Genomic DNA, 5,477 nt, shown 5'->3' with positions numbered 1-5,477 from the left:
GGGAAAATTGGTATGTTGTCCTTGTAGCTGGTGTAATAAACGGGACTAACGTTTTTAGAGTCTTCATGAGGGATTTGCTTAAATTATTTCTGTCTGTAAGATGCAAATGTACAGTGTGTGTGCCTCAAAGACTGGAATGATTTGGTTTTGCTGAAATTCTTCTAGCTTTATTAAGATACAAGTTGAGAAGTGTTACAGTGGTTTATACTTTTATTACTTTAAGAGAAATTTTTAGAAATATGAAATTAAATTCTCTAAAATAATCACCTGGAATCCTGGTTTTGGACTTCCTGCTTCCAGAAACAACTGGAATCAGTGCAATGGAGCTGGGAGATCAGCTCACAGAAGCCCTTTAGAACAGCTGTATTTTGCATTTGCTCGTGGATTTGCAGGTTTTAGAGAGTTTTTCTGAGTGCAGTCAAATTCAGACAAAATGATTTTTTCAGAGAAGAAATGTGACCTCTTTGAATTTTTTTTAATGATCATATTGCCCCTCGTACCACTGCTAGGATTTTTTTTTATTTGTGTGGAAAAAAAAGTCAGTTGTGAATGTATGTTGGAATTTGGCCTTAACTAATTTTTATCTTCTACTATAATACCTGCAAAATGTAGGACTCTGGTGGTGTCCTTGACAGGTTTTAGCTTCTGTTAGCTTTAATGAAAAGAGTGTCTTTGTGTCAAGTTCCTGGGCCTGTTACAGACTTCACTGACCCATTGTGACAGGAGAGCTAGTGGCTGCGGGTTTAGCCAGGGTTTCAGCAGGCAGCCCAGCACTAAATGTGCATCCAAGCCTTAGTTTCTGAAGACTTGCTGTGCTTTGTGCTTCATATCCTCACCTCCAGGCTGTGGGAGTTAAGTTACTCATCCACTGCAGCTAGTTTGTTTTGGTGAAAATGAGCAATAGTTTTCTATCTGGTTTTTTTTTTTGTCCTTTCTTCCTACTACTCCTTAAATTGCCATATGCCACTAATATGATAAATAGCTCTGCTTTAACAGGTAATAATCTCCTTAGATTAACCCCAGAACGTGTATTTTCCTACTGAAAAACTCCTGGAACTAGAGCTGTGTTGCCTGTTTAAGTTTTCAGCAGTTCTAGGTGTGTGTTCAGACACTTCCAGTCTTTGGCTGAAGAAACTGCAGAAAGGAATCTTGCTGTGCCCCCCAGGGGTACCCTAATTTTGCTTTGGAGAAAGTCCCCCCACTTTCACAATGCCTAGAGATCTGACCTTAAAAGTGGGACATACTAAAGAAAGGCAGGTGTTGCTTCTAACTCTGTTTCTTCTGAAAATACAACTGATTCATATTTACCTGCCTACTTGGAAACTGGGAAGTAAGAAAAATGACAAAATTAGGTTAGTTTTTTGCAGTACTTCACTAGAAATATTGCATCTACAGGTGCTGAAGTGTTCTTCCTTCTTTCTTCCCTCTGGCTAAAGCACCAGAGAACATTTCTTCAGACATAAGTTTCTGTGTTTCCCATGTGCAAGTCATCTGTACTGATGCATGAAAGAGAAGCAGTTACTATAAATATAAATCAGGTTGTGGAAAACTGCATTTTCCACAGATGTAAAATGCAGAAGGGTGAAACAGTTCATTACCTCTGAATTCAGAAAGTCTTCTTTCTGCAAGGGAGGGAATCCTAGGTGATAAGGAGCAGAATTACAGAAAGCTTTGAATTTTAGACATCTGTGAGACGAGCTAGCATTTAAAGAACTTCAAAACTAATTTACAGATCAGAATGAGAATTGCCATGTTCTTATAGCATGAGCCAAAGCTTTTAACATCAGTGACTATCAGAAAAAAATGTAAGATTGTGTCCACACAAACCTTCCATGTAACTGTTACTCATTTCTTGTACTTTGTAATTAAAAGTATTGATGAGCTTTGTGTGGTTTATTAGCATGTGCAAATACCATGCCCTTGTCTCATCCTATGGGTTTAAAATAGTTTGAGGTTTAATTAGGCAAACACAGTATTACAACATGAAGCTATTTATTGAAAGCATAGTATTAAGAAATGATTAAATATGTCTGCATTGTCATAGGGAAGTGGCACATTCTGATCAAAATTAACTTCTTTCTTCACAAATTTGCTTCTCCATAAATTAGAAAAGTCAGAAACAGATTTGGATCTGATGTTGCTGGCGTATGTCACTCAGTTTGGATTTATTAAATATTTCAGTGCAAACATGAAGACTGCTGCCAGACTTCACAGTCTGCTGAATCCCACAGTAAACCAAATGAAACCTGATCTGAAATACTGTTGCTGAGTATCACACATTTTTCAAATTTGAACAAATCTAACTTTCTATTTTGGCCATTGTTTTAAAAATAAACTTTAGTCAGAGCTATTTCTTGGTAGTACTAAAATGGTATTTATCTCCCTTTTTCTGCAGTTTGTCTCTGATTTGATTTTCAAGGCACTGTCCCTATTGTAAGTATTGGTCAGCAGTGACTGCCTACTTTGCTTATTCTCTTTGTATCCTCTGCTGCCATTTGACCTGCTATAAAAAGTAACATCAGTTTCTGTGTACTCTGAGCACACATTTTTAGCTGGAAGTGATACTAAATGTTACTTGTACTTGCTCTGCATTTCCTGCTTAATTCTCTTTTGCTGTGATTGTTGGGTCTTGAGCTGGATGCCTGTGTAATGCTACTCTAAAACTGCATTAGTAGTTTGGTAGCTTCACTTGAGCTTCTCTCTAGTGTTTAAAAAAATCAAATTAAACAAAGCGAATTTGGGACATGGGTTCTATGAGAACGTAAGCACCAAACAGCTGAAAAATTAGAGGTCTGTCTTGTTGCCTTCCATGTTTGTCACAGTGCTAGAAGTCTGTATGACACTAGGTAGATGTTTCTTTTATTCTTGGCTTTATTTGCATTTCTGTTACTACACCTGTAAATAGTTCTTTCTGCTTTGGCTAGGCAGGGCATCCTCCCCCTGCTCTTCATATCAGCCTTGAGAAATAGGTAGTTTAAAGTCAGTGTTTACTAATGCTGTGTATTCTCAGCTATGCAAAGCTGCTTGTGTCTAGAAAATGGTCACTTCCATAGGACTGGAAATCTTAAAAACCAAAATACATACTTGCAGCTGTAAACTAAACAGCTGTAAAACAAGCCTTGTGAGACCTCATCTAGTTTTGAGCAATTCGGTCGGTGTCAGTAACTTAATGTATGTAACTAACAGTCTTTACAGTTTATTTTTTTTTCCTGTGGAAAACAAGAGGCTGAATTTCCCTGTTAGTCAGATGTACCTTGACTGTGTAGAGGCAGTAGAACAGAGATGACTACCTTCCACTGTTTGAAATCCTTATCCTGCTAACACATGCCCACGTGCTTAGTCAGTTCTGAATTGATTTTTTTTTTTTTTGGAGGCTGGGTAGAGATGTAAGTGTTGGTAGGATTGGAATCTTAGGGTGTTAGGGTTTTTTTAATAGCTTTTCAAATATAGAGTAAGTCAATAGATACTGAATCAACGTAGGGTTCTCAACTTGTACAAGAATATGTTACTGAAACGACAACTCGGAGGTGAACCAAATGTACTTGCCTTTGTCATTAAGGTTGTACAGCTTCTTTTGCTTTAATGTTTCTGATGTGTTGGGTTTTTAAACATGATCTTCATGTACAATTTACTGTTCCAAATACATTCACACCAAAACGTTGTTTACATCCTGGGCCTCGCAAGCTTTTTCCTCCATGTCTGGTTTCAGGTGCTGCTATGGTTGCGTTCTTGCAGGACAGGCCACTGTGAACAGACTTCCATGAATAGCTTTATATGCACACTACGAGGGTAGGGTTGTTCAGTGGGAAAAAGCTTCAGTGCGTGGTGCAGACATGCATCTGCTGTTTCTTTGGTTGTTTGGTTTTGCTTTTCTTTTAACAGTTGCTGTGAATTTAAATGTGTACTAGAAGGATTTGCTGCTTAGAGCATGACTGAGTTTTGTTTCAAATGCCATTGCTATGCAATGAACAGACTCAAGGAACAACATTGTTCAACTCTGCATTGCCTTGCAGTCAGGTTGAGGCTGTTTGTGTGTGTGACTCTTCCACTTCACTGACAATGTCATCCGACGGCCTGAAATGGGGGAAACTCCTGAAGGAACTGCTGAATTAAATAACAGAAGCCCTTTGCTTCTGGTTCTTTTTCATGTGATGGCTTTACAGCACTATCTTCAACATAACTAGCAATGGAATATAATAGATGACTTGTGATGATGTAAACTGTGTATTTCACAACAAATGCTTTACATGCATGCTTCAAGTACTTGCATGCAGAGCTAGATTGACAGTACTTCTCTCTACAGATACTTGCAAGTGCATCTATTATAAAGCCAGATCTGAAAGCCATATTTTTTTCAGCTTACAGAATTTAACACCTTGTTATTATCTCATTTAAACTTGTAATTATTTGGAATGGGTGAGTAACAACTCTCATGGGTGAGTCTTTCCCCAAAGCATGTGTGAGTTAATCTCGATAAGGCTGAGGAATGTCCTTAAAATATTTTTTCTTCTCATCACTGGTGGGATTTTGATTTAGTGGACATATTTAGTTTTCAAATGATGTCCATGTTTAATTCTTGCTTTTTAAGCTGTAAGCTTGCAATGAGCACACAAAAGCACTCATTTCTTAGACCTATTTTACGAGTGACAATCCCAAAGAAGGAATGTTGCCCTAGTAATTGTGAAACTTTTTAAGTATATTAATGCATGCAGAGAAAACCTTGTGCCAAAATACTGTTTCATATTTCCCTCTGTTGGAAACTGGAGTGTTACACAAAGCTACTAGTAAGTTATTCACAAGTACTGAAATGTTCTGTTCACAAATGAAGCACTTATTTAGTCCTGTAAATTATACATATTTTGGAATAAAGTTAACTTCAATGAATTTTTTGCCTTCTGTTTTAATGGCTGTGATCTCCTGCTGGCAGAGGCTTGGGTGGGGTATTCAGTGCCTGTTGGCAGGTACCACCCATTGTTCCTTAACATCTTACCTTCTGAAAGCTGTATGTCTTCTGAATGGGTAGAGATTTTGCAAATTAAAACTTACCTTACAGTGCCAGTCCTTGATCTTCAGAGGTGGCAAACTTTTCCCTGTGTTGTCCCTGAATGCATCCGAGGCAGTTTAAACATACAGCACAAATGTCATCAGAATGTCAAGATACTACATGTCATGAACCTGAAACAAATCCTTCTGCTGTGAGCCTGTGCACAGACTGCTCCGTGGATCCTGATGTGCGCAGGCAGGGCTGGATTCTGCTGCCCCCAGGATCCAGCCTGGCTGCACTGGTGATGCTCCACCTCAAACCTCTCAGCAGTGTGTGCAGAACTTAATCCTCAGCTACCTTGTATGCACAGTGGAACACCTCTGCAGCTCCTGCTCACTCAGTGCCTTTCTTCTGCAAGTCGGGACAGAAGGATTACTTTGCATTCTTCTGCTACCCCCACATTACCCCTCCTGTAATTTTCAAGATCTCTAGA

At 38.7% G+C, this 5,477-nt stretch overlaps 1 protein-coding gene across 1 annotated transcript in view; it reads left to right on the top strand.

The window, feature by feature from the left end:
* ATMIN (ATM interactor) overlaps positions 1 to 4,305 on the top strand; it is a 9,095-nt gene extending 4,790 nt beyond the window's left edge. Inside the window, exons 4-5 of the mRNA XM_008949199.1 lie at positions 2,396 to 2,433; positions 4,164 to 4,305. The gene's annotated coding sequence lies outside the window, so the exon portion shown is untranslated. The remainder of the gene's footprint in view (positions 1 to 2,395; positions 2,434 to 4,163) is intronic.
* The last annotated feature ends 1,172 nt before the right edge of the window (positions 4,306 to 5,477 follow it).

The sequence above is a fragment of the Merops nubicus genome, unplaced genomic scaffold (genome assembly GCF_000691845.1).
Source record: "Merops nubicus isolate BGI_N331 unplaced genomic scaffold, ASM69184v1 scaffold33251, whole genome shotgun sequence".
Lineage (NCBI taxonomy): Eukaryota > Metazoa > Chordata > Aves > Coraciiformes > Meropidae > Merops > Merops nubicus.
This window is presented reverse-complemented; position numbering and strand designations above follow the sequence as displayed.